A 20752-nucleotide genomic window follows, 5' to 3' on the forward strand; every position below is an offset into this window, starting at 1 on the left:
AACTACATACTGAATATAAATGTATCATTCAATGTGATAGAATGAATTAAATTCATCATTGTCAAATAAATGTATGAAAGATGAAATATCTCTCATCCCACATCATTATCCAATGGAAAGGTCTGTTTTCCAAGGCTGCAATATAGCATATAGTTTGTATCATCTTTAGTGCATTTCAAGCAAATCAGACTTCTAAAATACCTCTAAAAAGTCCATTTTTCAAGGATTGTGTTTTTTAATAACAGCTAGGCTAGGCCAAAGCCTTATATTAAAATCTGACCATATAGGTTGTTGTTGCATTTGTTCTTTATTAGTTCTGAGAGCAGTGTCAACCACCAAGTGAGTTGGGTGGAGCCTTTCTTTCATTACCTAATGGAGAGTTTCTGTCAGTCCCATGTCCTTTATAAGAAAAAAGAGATGGTCAGTTCTTTGTCTTTTGCTCTTCTGTCCCACTGAAACTATATCCTACTGCAGAAACTTTAAATCTGTTGCAAATAGAGGACAGGTTTTGCTTGAAGGGAAGCTCCAGCATCAGTGACGGAAAAGAGGACCCAGCACGGCCACTACCATGCAGTCACAGTGCTGTGACACTGGGAAAAACATCTCTGACAGTAGTTTCTTCTGCTTTCTGTTGATTTTATGTGGTCATAAGATTTGGAAGTGAGTCTAGAGATCATTCCATGAGGTCATGCTCTTGTCAGAAAGAATCAATCTGAGGAATAAAATATGGCAAAGTATGTCATTTGCCTCATGGAGCTGTCCCTGAAAAAAACCTCATCCAGCTTCTATTTGTCTTTCCATATTTTCACAAAAACAGCTGAAGACCAAACACAGGAAAACTCTTTATAACTCTTTCTGATACCTACTCTTTTTGAAACTGTCATTCTTACCTGGAACTTTTCCTTTCTTGACATGTGAAATTTATAATTTTGCTTGGAATCAGTTTATTGCTCTGCATCTGAATTTCATAAACTCCTGTGAGTGCCTCCTGTCTTCTCTGTTTTCCCAATGACTCCTGCAAATCGTCTTGTCATTACAGACAGGCAAGTGGTGAGTTTCAATCTTGCAAACTGAAGCAGCAGTTCTGGAATCTTGAGTTCCAAAAAGGTATAAAGTACCAGTAGCAGAGAGCCCCTCCCTACACCAACATCCTTCAATGGATGGGCAGTTCTCTTGGGGAGATGGACTGTGAAAGAGCCATTTTTTTTCAGTCAATTACTTACAGATTTAAGCTTATGCATGCTGGACACCCATCTTTATAGAGGAGCTCAAGGTGCAGAGATCGTTGGATGATCATCAGATGGTGTAATTTGGACTCTTGCTTGAAACCCTAAATTGTCAAAATGATTCTGCAGAGGAGGCTGGATACAGTCTCAGTTAATTTCAGATGTAGATTGTATTCAAATCAGTGACCTACAATTTATTCTGAGTTGACAAATACTTAAATTAATGAAGCAATCACTCTCTTGAATAACACCAACAATATATTCTGAATTCATGGTTAATATGCCATTAGAAAAAAACTAAGAAAATAGAATGTATTTAATGTTTCTCATTTGTGTTAGAGGCATCACCCTCCTTTTTCACAAGTAGCATAAATTAGATGCTTTTCACTGTATGTATTATTTGTATAGTATTTGGCCGTATATCAAGATGAAATACAGTTCTCTAATTAGCTCCTTCCGAGTACTTACAGCTACCCCAGGCTGGTGATCATCCATGAAAGCAAATGTGGCCCTGGCGATTGTTTGTACATGCAATTGTAGAGCCACGGTAAAAATCTTTCTAAAGCTTTGTTGTGGCTCACAACCACAGTGTGAGCAGTAACTGTGGGAGACAATTCACAAGGATCAGGCAGTTTGCTTGTTTTGGTGAAGCACATATCAAGAAAAATGGCATTTGAGGTCTAGTCCTATCTTTCTAATAGCTTTATGGTGAGGTTCCCTTATACTGAAAGATTTTACTGGATTGGAGATAGAATTTTCATGAAGTCTCAAAATAAAGAAAAAGAGTAGAAGTAAAGTACATTTTCTAAACCCTTCAAATTTCTTTTCTCTTGCTTCCTAGTATTGTTTCAAAGACTAGAAGGTGATGCTGTATTCCTTAGTGTGCTGTTTAAAGTCAGGAGCGGCAATATTTAGCACATGCTTGGGCAGCCGTGTTTGAAATCCGTGCTTCCTCTCTCTGGTGTTCTGATGTGCCTTTAGGGGATGCTTGCCTGTTTGTAGTTTGTTTTCTTTTGTTTAAGGTTTCAGCTACTGCATTGACTAATGATTATATAGCAGTAAACTCTCGTCCCTGCTAAATTCAGAGGTAATGCCTCAAAAGCATTTTTCCCCTGTGTGACATAAAACAATAAAAGAACTTGACAATCCCCTTTCGAGAAAGAATAATCCTTTGTTTAAAGAAAAAAAAAAAAAGAAAAAGAAACAAGCATGTTCTTGATGCCAGAGGGTGTAGAATTCAAATCAAAGATTAAGCTAATTGATAAAAATAAAACAAATGTCTCACAGTATAATCCTCTTTAGGCAGAGCTAACATTTTTGCATTAACCAGTCTCCAATATTAATCACCTATGCTATTTTAATATTATGTTATACTTGATTTTGAACTGTGCAACATATATTTGATACAGAAATAGCATGGAACACGCTGAATCTGATTTTCATCTTGTAACTCACAAGTAAATTTCTGTCCTTCAGTAATATCACCTCAGTAAAGAACTGATGGGATCTTGGAATTCAGTGAAAAAATAAACTCATTGATTACTAATAATTTACCTGTATATATGTCATATATTTAAAATAATATATTAGAAATATATTTATAATTTTAAGAGGATTTGTAATAAATCCTAAAATACCCCTACTGGGGCATTAATTTCTGCATTCTGTTGACCTATTGAAGAATTTATAGAAAAGTTCTAATTGGTCTGATTAGCCAGTCATTTAAAGAGAGAAAGAGAGAGAGAGAGAGAGAGAGAGAGAGAGAAAGAAAGAAAGAAAGAAAGAAAGAAAGAAAGAAAGAAAGAGAAAGCCCATGTGCTGTTTACTTTTATATAATGTGTAATAAATTCAGAACCGCCAATTGAGTTCAGTTATTTGCCTAAAATATTAGCAGCTAACTATAAATGCAGAGTTACTTCAATTTGGAAGAAAAGCTTGCAGCTAAGAGAGGAGAGAGCCACATGGTTACACTGTGACTTCAGCCACGGTCTGCGATTGTTGAATACATTTGTAGTGGACATTATTTTCATTAGGAGAAGTTTGACAGCAATAATTATTCATAGCTTCATTTTTTTATCTGAGTAATACCAGAGCTTTCAGAGATAGTTTTATATTTAGCGTTCAGTAGACTTTTTTTTTCTCTCTCTGTTTCTATTTTTTTTCCTTCTGCCTGCACTTCTGGGCTTGTAGTCAATTACTAGCATAAAACTGAAGGGGCAATTAGTCCCTGATACAGATGCTATTGCTGGCATATCTAAATAAATACAGAGTAATTATAGACTAGATATATAGGATTGCAGTCTGTCACTCCTTTCTTATTCAGATGGGTTTATGGAAGTGGCAGCACTGCCACCGTGGTAAATGTGAACCCTAATAAAAACTAGACAGTTTGTGTTTGCAGACTGGAGCCTAGTCTGCTCTTTTGCAATTGATTATGTCCTGAGTTGACAATGAACACAAATGACCGGGTTGAGTCTCACGATAATCTGAGCCATTACATGAACCTAATCCAAGAGACAGACCAGACAACAGCCAAAAAAGGGCACCAAAATCAGATATTCCCAGTTTGGGCATCATGTTCAGCCTTGTTCACAGTGAAACAAAATGAACTCCTTCAGACACAGGTGCAAAATTATGGCACTGCTAAGGGCAAGTGCTTCATTGTGTGCTGTGTGTGCAGCCTAAAACCACGGCTTCCCTGTCTGCTTTCAGCATATAAACCCTGTTCTCAGTGGGAGCGCCTGTGTCAGGACCAATGAGGAGGAGGGATGCGTGTTGCAAACACCGTCTGCTGTTTCTTGCTCACTATGGGCATCACCTGGATTGACCCAAACATGCAAGAATGACTGACCATAAAGTTATTTGAGAAGAATTGCCCAACTGTCCATTAGCCTAATGTTTTGTGGGGAGACTGAAGTCTATAAAAATGTTCATATTCATAGAAATTAAGCATCAAAGCTGCCGCTACATTTTCTCTGCAATGAGTTTTTAACATTTTGGAGGTTTGCTCTTTTGCAAAACCACTTACTCCACAAAGGTATAAAATATAGCACTTAATGGCAATAGTACATTTACTCTAGTGCATTAGACAGTTCTTCCTTCTCCTTCTCTTCCTGCTTGATTGGCAGCCAGAGATCCTAGATGCATCACTGCAGGAGCTATTGTTTACAGCCAAAGCAGCAGGATCTGGCACCAGAGAGGACTCCACAGGCATTTGTATTGATGGTGGCTTTGCAGTTGCCTCTGGGTCTTTCATGTGGCTGGGCTGATGAAAGTTATCTGGGCAGTTATATGCTCTTGGAAACCATTTCTTTTTCCACTGACATTTTAAATGGTTGTGGTGATTAACTGTTTGTATGCAGAGAATTTTAAAACCTTCACCACAGTAAGCCACTGCGGAGGTCGCTGGCACATGGTGTATGTCTATATTTCTCTTTTCTGCCTAAAACCCCTTTCATGTATAGGTGTGAACAATTGTTTAACTGCAATCGTGCATGTTGGCAGTGGAACTTAGTGGAAGGAAATCTGAGGCTTTAGGTACAGCGTGGTGGGAGGTTTCAGTCCCGGCTTCAGGACCCCTCCCCTGAAATTGCTTGGGAGCTCCATTCTGCACATCTCAAGATGAAAAAACTGTAGTGGGACAACATCCAGAAAGCCAATTGCATTTTTTGTAGCAGATAAGTAAAGTTGTGGAGAGGCTCTGAGCTTTTTTTTTCTCAGCCTCTTCTTGCATCTTGTTACACAGAGTGCTCAGTGAGGGGGAGAAAAGGGTCATTCATGGCCCATAGCAGTGTTCCATTGGGTAGTCCATCCAAACAGCTGCTTCATGGTGTTATCTGAGATTCTCTGTGGATCCAAGCAAATGCATTGTCTTGGGTAAAAAGTGCACGGGATTTCAAGTTTGGAAATTAGAAAAAAAAAACAGACCCAGAGCTTTTATTACTCTTCATAGTACCAGGAGATCCAGCCTGTGTTGTACCTTTGATCTCAAGGAATGTATTTCTCTGCTTCAGTGTTAACCTATGCATAAGTTTGTGCAGAATTGAAGAGTATATCTGTTAACTGAAATGGTCAGCCAGTAAAACAATGTCATATAAATAAAATGTTTTGCTTTTTGTTAGACAAAAAATTGTTTTGTGTGTGATTGTATTTTAAAGGATGACTTCAATAATTTGATAGTCATTTACAATATTCTGGGGCTGTTATTGAAAGAATGACCAAATCTCTACAGCTTTTTGTTCAGATAAATATTTAGCTTATGCACATTGGATTTTTCAGTTATATAAGCCAAACTTTAGTGCAATACTTAGCTACATTTTCTGCTTTTGCCCAAGTAGTATCAAAACTATCAGAGACAAATATTTAATCTTCAAGAATCTAGAGATTTTCTTATACAAATGTAAGGTTTCTTTTGAAACTATGTATTTTATATATTAATACTAACTTAGGTACCATTAAGATTAAATTGTATTTAGTGTTATTATTTCTCATTGTTTTGGTTTTTAACAGTTAACAAACATTTTCATAAAATGAAAATATGTGAGATCTCAAATCCACAAATCAGACCAGTGAAAATATGTTTACAGTTCACTGGTGTTTTTGAAACTTTGCACAAACTCCAATGTAAGTCTTGAAGCTATGCTTTTGAAACTGAAGTCCTCCAAAATATACATTGTAATTTCACTAGAATCATGTTGTAGGCTTAAATATGAAAACTTATGTCTAAAGTTTTCGTAAAGCATTCTGTACTTGTCAGTGATGAAGGTACTTTTAATGTGAATAACCTGGAAATCTTTTAAAAGTTAAGTTCCTGTAACAAAACTGAGGGGGAAAAAAAAAAAAAAAGAAAAAAAAGGAAAAAAGAGGGGAGTTCCACACACTTGTGAACAACTGTTCCTTCATTAAAATCACCATAGGGTGTTCAAGACAAACGTTTCACTGTATGTTGCAGGCTTGCATTGGCTCTGAATAATCCTGGAAAAAATCCTGGTTTGCTGTATGTGGTAGATGGTTTATGGCAAGCATCTTGAATCCTTCCTGTGGACCTGCTGCTATCCTTCCTTCTCAGTAGAAGGATAAAACCAAGGCTGCTTCATCTCCGTTACAAGGGATATAATGGAAGGAAAGGGAGAGGAAAACATTGGCAGACAAACACATTGAGAAGAAAATACAGGAAAATCACATTTAATTATATAATTATTTCTCCATACAGAATCACATTTTGCTGGGGCAGGTCTCTTAACTTCCGTATGAGCAGACTTAAATGCAATTAAAGTGTGGGCTGTATACTGATCTATGAAGGGAAGGCTGGAGATTTGCAGGGGACAGATTTATTTTGTAAATATAGTGGTCAGTTACCTTGCTGGCATTTTGCTAAGTTCCCTCCCTTGTTAAAAGTGCTTCCTTTCGCAGTGAGCAGTTTTCCACCTCTTAAGTATTATAGTGACATTTAACAGCAGCAAACTAACTAACAATTTTTTTTTTTGTTAGTTTTTATTAGGACCCTTTTGCAAATTCCATTGAATCATTAAAACCTCATTATGTTGGATCAGGCTTCCCATCTCAATTTGAAGAGAACTCCTGCTAGCCTGATTGGGAATTATGACCGAGAAAAGTCTTGAACTTTGGCTTACTAAAACTCAATCAACACCTTATAAATTATCCAGATAACAAAATATCAACAGTATGATTCCCGTGAAAGACCTATAGGAGAGAATAACCTTGCTGAAAAAAGTCTCAATTCATCAAACAAGTGTATTGGTTCCAGTGATATCTTGTTTTGAAAAACAGCAGGAATGATTTAATTTTAAAAGCCTATGAATGTTTTAGGTGAAATATAGTAGGTTTTTTAGGTTTTTTTCCACACTTTGTTTCAAAGGTGTTGCATTTTATATTTTGCCAATAATTTCTATTGTGTTGTATTATGTGAAGGTTTATATATTTTATTTTACTATTCAAATTACTCTTAAATAATCTAAACTATATAAAATCATGCTCTTCAAAACATAAGCTGTGAAAACTTGCACAATTTCCTACCTCTAACTGGAAATTCCTGGGAAAATCAAAGAGTTGAAACTTTTTTTTTAAGCTGCTTATTTTTACTTTAGTTTAGTTGAAGGTAAGTTTAAACTTTTAAATTTAAAATTCAGAGATTCAATAATGTATATTTTTATCTGGGATATAATTTCAATCCACCTAGACAGTGTAATCCATCATGGAAGTGGAGAGAAACAGGAGAAGCACCGACTTCTGACATTTCTTCAGCTGTCCAAGACTTAATAAATAGCTATTCTTAGTGAGATATTGTCATGACTTTGCCTTAACTTTTTCTTTGGTGGTAACGAAGTCTAACTCCAAACAAACTTCCATTATCCTTCCTGACTTCCTGATTTTAAGCAGAACCCTTTGATCTGAGGTGGTTTTAAAATTTTCTTTACTACTGAATCTTTTGTCTATATAACTCCATTTAGAAGTGATAGGGAGTTGAAAATTTTTCTGTTTTACCAGTTTCTACTGAATTAAGTTCAAGAATTTCTCCTTGTTTGCGAATATGTGCTGGGAGTGGCTTCTCATGCTTCATGGAGATTTGAACATGTTTTTGAAGTTTTGTGTTCTATCAGATACAGTGATACTGAAATTCAGCTGTGTATACATTTATTCTGTCTCAAAGGAAGACAGACGTTTGCATCCAGACAGGGTAGAGATGTAGTTAATAATTCTTTCATGGAACTCATATACCAACTTCTTTAGTATATACTTGATTTTTTTAAACTTAAAATTTTAACATGAGATGTTCCAAACCTACCTAGACTTTGTCAAACTCCACTTTTGTATAAGGCAATGCAACATGGTCAAAGACTGCATGCAGTCTCAGTTCAAGTGTTTCCTGCTGCCATGGAAAGTACTACTATGTTACAAGCTGTATAATTTGCGCTGAGTAACTCTGGGGGAAATTAATATTGGGTACACACAGAAGTGTGATAACATTTTCCAGTAAAAAAATCACAGAATTCCAGAATCAAATAACAGCTGAGGTTGGAATGGACCTCTGTAGGTCATGTGGTTCAAGCCCTCTGCTCCAGCTTGGTGTCCAGAACCATATCCAGACAGTCCTTGAATATCTCCAAGGATAGAGATGACTCCACAAACATTCTGAGGAACCTGTGCCAGTGTTCAGTCACTGTATGGTAAAAAAGTGTTTCCTGGTGTTCTCAGGGAACCTCCTGTATTTCAGTGTGTGCCCGCTGCCTCTGGCCCCATCACTGGGGACCACTGAGAAGAGTCTGGCTTTGTCTTTACAACCTCCCTTCAAGTATTTATACACATTAATAACAATCTCCTGAGCTGTTTCTTGTCCACTCTGAGAAGTCCTGGCTCTTTCAGCCTGTCCTTATATGAGAGATGCTCCAGTCTCCTCATAATTCCTGTGGCTTCCCACTGAACCCTCTCCACTATGTGCATGTCTCTCCTCTTCTGAGGAACCCAGAACTGAACACAGCACTGAGGTATGGTCCCATCAGTGCTGAAAAAAGGTGAAGGACCTGCTGGTAGCACTTTTTCTAATGTGATTAAGGACACTATTTACGTTTTTTGCATCAGGTGCACATTGCTGGTTCATGTTCTACCTGGTGTCTATGAGGACATTCAGGGTGCTCTTTTGCCAAGCAGTTTTCCAACAGCTCTGTCAAATGTGGTACAGATAAACAGGTATTAGCTCTTTTTTTGGTGGAAATACATTGCTACCAAAAAAACCACCTGTGTCATAAAATATTAGGCTTGCAGTTTGTTCTTAGTGGGTTTTTTTTACAAGATTAAAGGACATTCCTGTTTCTTTCACTTGTATTTTTGAAAATATTATTCAGATATGGTGCAGTTCAATTTTCCTGATTTTTCAAATGAAGAGAATAGCCTGAAAAAAAGGGAGTCACCTCAAAATCCTAAAAAGAAAGAAAAACTAAACCCTCATACTCATGAACATTACAGGAAGCTCGGGTGTCACTACAGCTGATATGGTTAAACATGTTATCATTGGTCTGTGGTGAGCTAGGCTGCTGTTATAGACACATTATTTCAAAGTGGTCTAGTTGAAATGTACATGTAAGGCACTATCCAGATCTACTTTAAAAAGTTAATTTTTTGTTAGTTGTGACTAGTGAGCCATTCTAGAGACACAAAGGGCATTTCTGATGATGATTTAATTTATAGTTGATGAAAAACAACACAAGCTCAATCAAGATCAGTCTCAGCCCAGGCATTTTCCTTTTCACCAGTGTAATTTTGTTAATTAGAACTGGGCTGGAGAACGGGGTGGATTCTTTTACATTCACAAAAATTTTGGTCATAGGCAGTGACCAGGGGCTCCTAAACAGGGTGGAAAACAATGTGAATTAATTTATTGTATACTGATTTAAAGTGTTTATGATATATTAATTTAAAAAAACCAGGTTGAACTGACTGGATCTAACCACACAGATCTGAACTTGTTTGCCTCATCTCTAAGATGAAGTTCACAAGCTTACCTAATTAAATCTACAGCTGACCTAAAAATGACTGAAGTTATTACTGCAGATTCACCCCATGTTTAGAGGGCTAACTCAGAAAAGCACACTAGTTGAAGTTAATTAAGCTGTATAATATTTCAAAGTGTTCCTATCTAGATGATACCAAATTAGATGTCTAGATGATACCAAACTACTTCTGCACAGTAGTTATTCTTCCACCATGCTTTCTCTCCTTTTAATGTTTTCTGACACTATCTCACAAGCATTTTCTGGGTTTGCTGCAGTCAAACCAGAGTGAATTGGAAAACAAGCTCTGTTTCTACCTGTGGAGAACCAAATCTCACTGTTAGGGAGAATAATGTGGGATGCCAATGTGTGAGAAGAAGGGCAGGGATGTGTTTCTGATTTGCACACTTGATGCTGCATGGTCTGAACAGTCAAAAAGTCACAGAAGTAGAATTCATTTTGCCTACTTTAGACATCTAAAATCTAAGACTGATATCATCTTTCTGGGTGTTATGGATTGCCAATAAGGAGAAGCAGCACCTTCAGAGAACAATTAACCTCCTCCTAAGAGGCAAACCTGAGCTGCCTGGGTTTGCTTTTGGAAGTAAATTAATTTTGCACAAGTCTGATGAGGAACATCTGAGGAAGCTGGGGATGCCTAGCCTGGAGAAAAGGAGGCTCAGGGGACACCTAATCAGTCTCCACAACTACCTGAAAGGAGGGTGTAGCAAAGTGGAGGTGGGTCTCCTCCCCAAGATATGAAGAAACAAGATAAGAGAAAATGGCTTCAAGATGCACTAGGGCGGGGGTTTAGATTGGATATTAAGAAAAAACCTGATTATGGAAAGGGTTATCAAACATTGGAACAGGCTGCCCAGGGAAGTGGTTGAGTCACCATCCCTGGACATGTTAAAAAATTAAAAGATATGTAGATATGGCACTTAGGGACATGGGTTAGTAGTGGTGGACTTGACAGTGTTGGGTTTATGGTTGGACTTCATGATACTTCAGATCTTTTCCAGCATAAAGGATTCTATGAATTTTATAATCTTTGCCCCTGTGGTGTCTGTACATGCGGTCTTTTAGACTACATCAGCTTTAGGAACAAGGAACCTAAAGTCTGTACTAGTAAGCTTTGTGGGTCAGGGGCTCTCCAACCCCCTGAACAAAGGGCAGAGCGCAGTTAGTTCCCCTTACAAATGGGAGAGAGCAGTGTTGGGCTGGAGCTGTTCCTTGAATTGTGTTCAGGCATGGCATTGGCAGGCCTGTGCATTAGCCATAGCAGGAAGGACAGCACATTTGTACAGTACTAGTGCTTGAACCAGTAATCCAGACAGCTACAGTTTTATAGTGTATGGGCTGTGTTGTTTTCCAGAAAGGTCCTATTGTATGAAGGCTCTGCTGTTTTTCCAGTAGCTTGGAATTTCCTGAAATATTGAAGTCTGAACATCTCACAGGAGAGATTTAGGAAGAAGTGCTCTTAATCTTCTTTCATAAGACTGGGGTTAGACACTTCTTTTGTATTGTCCAGCTGCAGATAAAAAAGCTGTTAAGTCCCCAGATCCTCAGCCAAGCTTTAGCTATTTTAGCTATGCTCATTCCTGTCTCTCTAATGGGGTTTGATTTCTCAATTGAGAACAGGAATAATTGATTGCACTCCTCAAAGTATAAACTGCTGGAACTCTCTCCAGGTTTTTCAAGCCATCAGTATTTCAGAGTGGCTGCTCTGGCCCTTTCAGAGAAGAAGGGAACACTCTGGTCAGTGGTCACCTGGCAGTTCTTGCTGCTCTTCTCTTTTAGTATCATGGTGCTTTGGCTCTTCAAGCCTCTGCAAAGTAGCCCAGCTGTAGACGTGTTCACTCAGTAACTGTGTGACCACCTCTCTCTCCCATCTTTCTTTTGCAAGCTCCTCTCTGTTCAGACAAATACTAATTTTCAATACCCAGAGCTCTTGTTTGACTCTGCTTATTTCCAGTTTCAAATTTATTTATCTCCTTTTTTTTGTCTCTCACCTTCTCAAGGATGTTCTTATTCCCGCTGACCGAAATATTTCTCTAAGTTTTGCTTCTCCTGCTTTTATTCTGATGCAGTATAATTTTTAATTCGGCTAATTTTATTCTAGGGTTGCAAAGTAGAAGGTTCTTTACTGCTGTCTCTATTCTCATCCTACCTTTATAGGGCTTTTGATGCTGTTGAATAATTAATATTTGCTAAAGTCCACATTGGTAATGCTGAAAAAAGGTTAAAATATGTTAATAAACCTGGGAAAAGCACAGAGGAAAGCATACTAAAATGAGCTATGCTAAAATGCCATTCATATATCATGAAGTACTCTCCTAAAGAAAGTAGATATAAATGGAGATAGATACATAAAACTGATTGTCAGTTTTATGCCTAAATATTCTGTGGTTGAACCTTTCATTCATTCCAGTTAAAAAATATAATTTTTCTTAGAAGGTGTAAAAAGATTACAGATTATTTTTGAATGCTATTTTCATTAGATCTACTGATTTATAGCTAAGTGAATAGGATTATAGTCTTCTGCAGGAATAAATGTAAATTCTTGTTCCGTGTTCTGGTGATGCATATGGTGATATCATCTTCCACTAATTTGGCAATTAAGAATTTTACACTGTTAACCCAGGACTTTCTATCCTTGATAAAACCATTTTTTAAACTATTTCTTTCCATTTCCAGTTCAGGCACAGTTTGCTAAGGTACTCCCAGAATCTGTGGTCTCTGTGACTGATTAAAAGAACTTCCTAAATATAATTTAAGGCATTAATGATAAATGAGTACTATTTCTATCTGTTCTTTCATAAGTTTAAGTTATTTTAATCAACCAAGGTGCCTAAAAAGTCTACCTGGCTCCTCCTAGTATCAAGATATTTAGAGAAAAGTCTCTAAATCACCAAGTGAGTTCTACATTTCTTGTGTTGCACATATCCTAGTGACCTTCTCTGAATTGTTTTAAACTAGTTTGTCTCTAAAAGCCGGGCTCCTTCTCAGAACATTTCAATATGAATAGGCAGCCATCAAACGACATCTGTGCTTTATCAAAAGCTAAGTCATTTGTAATTTTTCAAGTGCTATGGTTTTTAGGTAGTCCTTAATCACAGGTTCTCACCTGGATTAACAGGCATTATGACATGAATTTGGGATTGTGCTGGTCCCTTGTATAAAGTTTCACTGTGAAATGAGAATAGTGAGAAACATGTAATCTTCTACATAGATATGATTTAAGGGAATTGTTTGACAGCTCCTTCTGGGCTAAAACATTTTAGCTTTTGCCTCCTGTTTACCAAAAGCACCTTTTCAGCCAGTAACAATTTGACTAACGTCTACATTTTAATTAAATGTTGTAGCATTTAGGAAGATGCATGCTAATCTGGGCCCCAGATCTGCAGCCCTCAGCTGTACAAGATGCTGCTCCAGCAGGGGCCGTAAAGCTCTCGATAAGAGGGGTAAGGAGCAAGGTGCAGGTCCCACAGCGATAACCTCCTGACTCCAACATTATAGGTCTTTCTGCTGGAATTGAGTTCTACATCTTCCTCGATTGGTTATTGTCACAAATGAGTAATGGATGCACCCTGCCTGTGTCCCCAGGTACACGAGCCAGTCCATCAGGCCATCGGGAAGCACAGCTGCTGGCCGTGGGGGCAGGCAGATAACAGGCAGACCCCCAGAGGGATGCTAAAGGCAGCGCTGCCACCACCGGGACAGCGGCTGGTCCCTGCCCCTCCTCTGGGTACCCACCTGCCTGTGACCACCCCTTCCTCTGCTCTGCATGGCATTAATCAACCTGCTCCCTAGGATCGTGTAGGGGACCAGATAAAGTGCAGCAAACAAATCAAAAGCAGGGAAGAGGCTGGAAAATGCACAGCATTCAGGCCACGCTTAGTTAATTTTGGTCTAGTATTCAGAGGGGGAGAATGTTCAGGATGCCTTGTTCACACTCGGAATTACTGTGCATACATGCATACATATATATATTATATGTTATATATATATTATAGTGCATATATATACATGCACTATAGTATAGTACTTCTAATGTATTATAGTATTATATTTCTTATTATATATTATTACTATATGAAAATATATAATATACATAACATACATATACATGTATATATATATATATATACACACACACATATATGTATATATAAAATTAAGCCTTGCAAAATTGTCCAACTGCCTGCTGAGCTACAAAATACACTTGTCATTTTCTTCTCCTGTCAGTGATGATAGCAAAACAAGTAAGCGTTATTTTAGTAAACCTGTCAGGGAATCGACTCATGCTGACTGAGTAAGTAGGTAAATAAGACTTGTGTTTTAATTTATTAAGCATGTTGCTTTGGAAGTGGTGTGATTTGCATTACTATCGCTGGTATAATGGCTTGACTGGAGGTTTCCTAGAGCATCCATGATATAGAGGGTTTTTGTTTAACATATCAAGTAAATTTGAAGGTCAGCTCAGTTTCTAAGCATCTAGCTTAGACAAATGGTCCACGTGTCCCTGCGGACATTTGTAGTATTACCCTGCCTAGCATAATAGTAACATTACTTGAAATTCAGGAAATTTCATTTTGTTATCATGTTATTTGTTGGAATAATAAAAATTTGTAATGAAAAGCTCAATAAATATCCTTTCAAAAGTGTATAATTTGAACCCACATTGAGGACAGATTTTCTAATGTATGTAACTTCTGATTAACCAACTCAGTAGATGATGGTAGTTTCCAAAACTGGTTGGAAACCAGTGTCACAGAGAAAAGCAATAGGACCTGTGACTTACTGAGCAACTTCAATATCTAGTCATAACTATTACTGTGCCTATATGTGAAACTATATAATCAATTCTATATTTCTGTAGGATTTGATTCATCCCATTTGGCAATGCCCAAATTTAATAGAAAATCTTATACAACACTTTGTCACACAAGCAAACAGAAACATTGTATCACAGAAAACACATCTGGTATTCCCCTGGATGAAAATGACAGAAGGATTTTTGGAATACAAGGAAGAAACTCCCAAATTTTCAGGGCTGTATACATCACAGATTCAGCAATTATATATTCTGTGGGGGAGAAGAGGTAGTGAGAGAGAAGGTGGAATAACATCCAAAAAATGTGAAAGTTCCTTAGTAGAAAAATATTGCTACTAGAAATTTCAGAATTGGAAAATAGTTTATTGTTGTCTTTTTTCTTTCTGTGGTGGCTCAGAGCAACACTGCTCTTAGATATTTCCTTGAAGCCTTGTTTCAGAACAGCTAAATGAAAAGAAAGTAATTTTCAAAGCTCCATAGCTCTTTCAAAGCAGAGTAATTTAGGGTGGAGCTCTCCTGAACATATACATGAAGTTCTGTGTAATTTTCCCTTATGAAAGTCTTTGTTCAGTTGGTTTTAATTCAGCTGCTCTTTGACTATTTGGACTATAATTTTCTGTGGCATATTTTTGCCTGAAAAAATATTGGTTTAGAAAAAAAATTTGCAAAGATTGTTCAGCATTTTCGGGAATAGGTTTGATGATAAAAAACCCCCAGAATTTTGCTAGAAACAGCATTTTTTCAACCTTTTATTTAAAAGATCAAGCATCCCAGAAAAGAGAGATGCTGCTGAAACTACAGATAATACTTTTTCACCATCCCTGTTAAAACCTACCCAATCTCAGCCAAATCATAAATCCATGGCTTGCTTTCTTTTCACTTGCTTGGTGGAGATTGGTTTGGCCTCACAGAACTGCTGGGAAAGGGGACTGATGTCTGAAGTCAGCACCAAGGGCTCTGGATCCTCCTCCTCCTTCTCACTATGAGAACCTGCAGCAGGCATAGAGACAAGGTTTGCCTCCACAGCACTCTCTGAGCATGTTACAAAATTTTTCCAATTTATCAGCCAAGGAACCACAGAGAAGTTTGCTTACAGTTGTTTTTATCCTTTTCCCTACTGATGCCAAGATTGCCAAAAAAGAAGGAGCAGTTTATCTGGGAACACAAATGAGGAGGAGGTAGTAGTCATAGCGCCAGGTGGAATTTTAGAAGAGAGGCTAGACATAGGCTGTGGGAAGGCAGGAAAACACCAGATGAGTACACAGCAAGGGAAACTAACGTACCAAAGGCCAAGTATATAAACTCCCTTTAACTTGAGTTTCCACCTAGGAGTGTCATGTGCAAACCTTAATCCATACACTATGGTGACATTTATTAGGTATGGATTGTACTGAGTTAATGGAACATCTCACCTTCTAAATTTTCCTTTGTTAAGCACCGTTAAGCATCCAGCCTCAGGCATGCTGAGGTGAGCAACCTGAAACAAAAATTGACACTTAGTCCCAGAGGTGTCCATCTCCCCATCAGTTCACCTGCGGTGACCACGCTTCTTTTCAAGGTACTCATTGAGAAAGTGAGATTTGCAGAATAAAGTATGTACTCAGATGTGGTTGGTATCTCCATGGCAGAAGTACAGAGAGAACCCAGTGTGTTAGTCGTCTGTACCTTAGTACTGGGACAACATGAATTCCTTCTCTCCATCACTTGAGTCATTTCCTGCCTATGTCCTTTCCTACTTTTGCAGCAAGAGACAGAGGATCTCTGCAAATAGCCCCTTCCTTCAGGGCATATTCATTTTTTGAACACCAGCTGTTGTTGGGTATTAAAAAGTCTGGCTGGTCCAGGCTTGGTGAAATAACCTCAAATTTTGTGTATCAAAAATCATATTTTGTGTAGCTTAACCCAATTTTCAGTTGTTTACTCTTTTCAGGATGCTGCTGAGTGCTGTTCATCCTGGCCCTTGTCCCCAGTAAGTCAACACTGGGGAAAATAAGATCAATGCTGTTAAGGATATAGGCTTGGGGCTTGATCCTGGTCCCAGGGCAGTCCACAGGAATATTACTTCAAAATTACTAGGATGGCAGTCAAAGTACAGAAGGAAAAAGACAGCATGGTAAATGAATGGGGGGCAGACCTACTATTTTTAAAGAGTAGTTAAGCACATTTAAGACAAAAGATATTACAGTAAACCATGGTTAAAGGAAAAAAATAAAGGGAAGAACAAGTCATGTCATATCCAACTTTATTTTCTAGGAGCTATATGATCATACTGAGATTGATCCAAAACTTTCTGACGGTGTTTCCCTTAATGCAGCTATTTTTTAATCTGTCTTTTAAACAAACAAAAAAAAAAAAACCAAAAAAAAAACCAAAAACAAACCCAAAACAGGGTCTTTCCCTTAATGCAGCTAATTTTTAATCTGTGTTTTAAACAAAAAACCCCCCAAACAACCAACCAAAAAAACCCAAAAAAAACCAAAACAAAAAAATACCCCAAAAACCCACCAACTCCCCCATAAAATAATAAAAAAAAGAGCAAACCTAACCCCCCCAAAACAAATCCTTCTAAAATCAATCTAGTGAACTGAGTCCTGGAAAAGAAACCTCAGAAAATCAGAAGCAGGTCTTACAAAACTCGGAGCACTTTTTATCTTTTCCAAATAGTGGAAGAAGACCACTTACGGGACCTAAGAGTTGATGTGTGGCTAGGGCTTAGATTCTTTAGAATATGTTACCTTTCAAACTGAAGGGAAAACAAGCAGAAGAGGAAAACACAGAATGAACCCTGTTTTGCAAGAATTTTTTTCCGATCACATCTCCTTCCTCACTGGAAAGATATTAACAGATGAAATGCTGTTTTCTGCAGAAGGCTGCAGAAATTATTTTTCTCAGCATATGGAATTTTGTTCTGTGTATTGTCTCTTCAAAGTGTGTTTGCTTTAATGTTTGACATATGCGAAATTCAGCCTTGGTGGTTATATTACAATCTTAAAATAATAATAATGTTTACTCCTACCATGAATTCACTTTTTAGAGTTTGCAATTGCCTGGGTATTAACCTCTCTGCTGTGCTTGAAGTGCAGCCCCAAAGAAAGTTCTTGTTAGAATTTAAGATGTGAAGATCCATTTCTGCCTAACAATCTCTTACTCCTGCATTCCCTGAAGTGTATCCCATCTGCTTTTGGGAGCTCTCATTGCAATATGCAGTGATTGCAGGATAAGCACACCATTTTCCTGTCAATACTTTCCTATTAGCCTCCTGGATCCATACATCATCGTCTTGCTGGCCTGCAGTTTGCTTATCTTTGTCTCTGAGGCTGCCTTTGATTTATCTAACACCCAGGTTAATGAGGCATGGAGCCCAGGGTGGCTCCAAGGATAATGCACTCCTGTATAAAAATGCTTAAGGAAGGATCAAGTGATAATCCATTCTAGACTAAAAGGCCTAGCTCTTCAACAAATGTTGTATTTCTTAATCACTAAGCTAAGACTATAATAGCTCCCTGTTAAGCTACTGCCATCAGTAAAACTAAACCCGCTAACTATATGAATTTACAAAAGAACTGAAAATTAGATTTTAATTTGTGTTCCAAAAAAAAAAAAAAGTTCATTTCTTAGGAATAGTTATCACCATTATTTGACAATGTTCTTATGCAAAAATAAGTTAGCTTTAATATTTAATTTACAGTAATAGTTTTATATTCCCTCACTGGGACCTATGTTTTTCTAAAGACAAAAATAACAGAAGCTAGAATGTTACTGTGGCAAGGATAAATCAAACTAGCTATTTCAATAATGGAGGTAATTACAAAGTGTATATATCTGAGATGTACTGAGTGGTTAGGGGTTGTTTAATTAACATAAAAATTTCAATATCATCAGCAAGAGTGTTGGCATCACAAAAGCATTGTTAAAAATGCATCTTAAAATAGTTATGCCTTTCTCTCTTCCTAGCTTGTACATAAGACTAATATACATTAACTTCCTATTTCTGCTAATTACCATCTTACGCAGAAACATTTTAATGAAAGCAAGGTAAAGATCCAAATAAGCTTTCAAAGCTTTATTTATTTGTTTATTTTAAAACACTCTACTGCATATTACTTTGATGTCTGTTTTGGCTTCCTTTTTTGGTTGTCGTTTTGTTTTGTTATGCTTGGTTGACCTTCATATTACGAATCTGCTGCAGGCTCCTGAAATATGTGTAACGTATAACCATTTAGAAAATGACATAGCACCAAATAATGGGACCATTCCTGTGGGATGACATGCTCGTGTTTTGAAGCAAAAGCCACACACAAGGAAGGCGTTCACCAATTGGCTCACCATAGCCCCCAAGGACTTGACCCAGGTAATAAGTCCTTTACTGGTCACTAACCTACATTATTGAGATTTAGTTTGGATTTTGATGACATGACATTGTTAAGGGTTGTTATTGAGATGTAAATGATCTTCCATTGGGTTATTTAAGACACATGAAGGACCTGGTTTAGAATGAAAATTAGTTATTGATTATTCCAGCAATTAACCAAATAAATTTGAGCACTCATATTAACATTTTTGGAAGCCTTAAATTATCTTTTGCTCAAACTGACCTAAGCAGCTAGATTGATTCCTTATGAATCTTTAAGATGCTTTGAAAAAAGGAAAACAAAGGTAAACAAATATTGTGGTATTCTGTTTAAAGTCTATTTTTTTTCTCTTTTATCTACTAGAGATCAGTAGTATGTGATGCAGTTGCCTATAGTGTTGTACAGTGTGCTCCATAGATTCTCTAGTATTAAAGACAAGTTTTGAGCACATACAGAAGACTTCATCCTCTTTGTTCCGTCTTTTTCTGAAACTTCCATCATAAGATTAATATAATTTGTAAATTTCAGAGTTCATTTTCTTTACTCCCATTTTTTTCATTAGTATTTTGAGTCTCCTGATGTAAAACTTCCTGAAATAAGGGCCAGTCCTTTCAAATGCCTGTGATTATTTGTGAGCACCTTGTAATGGTATGGATTGCACAAATAATAACAAAAAGCATTTCCCCATCTCACTTAAAAGTGGACAGTGTATTACTTTACCCCTAGACATTTTAAATGGGTTTATTGCATTTTTAGTCACATGAGGTAGTGCTGAGAAAGCTTTAGAGGCTGTTACACCCGCCATAAGGTCACAATGGCATGTGCCACTACATATTTGGTTTGGTGGCAAAAATCAGAGAATGTATTATATGAGTATATTTTACAACTAACTCAGCTTAGTCTTCTCTCTTTCTGTGCTGCAAGATCCAGCAAATGAAGGATATTAGGCACTAAAGAGAGAGAGGCATGCTTTCTTGTTATAATTTCACTGTTGGTGTCCCAGTGATACTTTTATATATAAAATATTTAGGTAGGGAAATGGCACAAGCAGCTTGACTGGACTACTAGAACTCATTACTTAATGTGCTGTCTGTAGATGGTACTACTGAACTCACTGAAACGAATACTGTGGTCATGTGCTCTCTTTTGTGTTGCTGTATCGTCTCAGGATCCTCCACACCTCAGCTAATATTACATGGAAAATTAGCTGCCTCCCCACTGCAGTTTGAACAAGGCTTTCAGAAAACTCTTCCACACAGAGATACTTCAGTTTAAAAGTCCCTTTCAAAATTAGCAGCTATGGCAAAGAGTTGGCATTTTCGAACACTGACTTTCCTTAAATAATTTTCTCTGTCTTATTACATACTTTTTTTTTTTTTTTTTGCTTTCTCAGATCTGCTGGATGGATACAGGCAAAGTACCCACAAATTAAAATGAGTTTTATGTCCTCTTATGGTCCCTGTCATCATTTCAATGTCTGTATTACCAGAAATTATACTCAACTACTCTCAGACTATATTACCTCTGATCATAGTGAAGGATTTCATGAATGGGTATTTACAGCATCTTTCACATCAGTCTCTACACCCACCAAACACATAATGTCAGCTTGGGCATTTTTGGTTCATTTGGTTTTATGTTGGCTGATCACTTGAATTAGAGATAAGCAGCAACTCCTAGCATGACTTTTTTTTAGCTTTTTTAACATAGTGGTTAAATATTAGTATCCAGCGTTAGTATTTTGATACACAGAGAAAAGCTAATTTTATGCCATTAGATGTTGAGAGAGAACAATAATGAAAATATAAGCATGAAAACTGCCCTTATTGT

At 37.3% G+C, this 20752-nt stretch overlaps 1 long non-coding RNA gene across 1 annotated transcript in view; it reads left to right on the top strand.

The window, feature by feature from the left end:
* Window positions 1-20441, top strand: part of LOC120504798 — a 28665-nt gene extending 8224 nt beyond the window's left edge. Inside the window, exons 3-4 of the long non-coding RNA XR_005628120.1 lie at window positions 18760-18921; window positions 20316-20441. This is a non-coding gene — a long non-coding RNA (uncharacterized LOC120504798). The remainder of the gene's footprint in view (window positions 1-18759; window positions 18922-20315) is intronic.
* The last annotated feature ends 311 nt before the right edge of the window (window positions 20442-20752 follow it).

This window comes from Passer montanus, unplaced genomic scaffold (genome assembly GCF_014805655.1).
Source record: "Passer montanus isolate IOZ18808 unplaced genomic scaffold, ASM1480565v1 scaffold30, whole genome shotgun sequence".
NCBI lineage: Eukaryota > Metazoa > Chordata > Aves > Passeriformes > Passeridae > Passer > Passer montanus.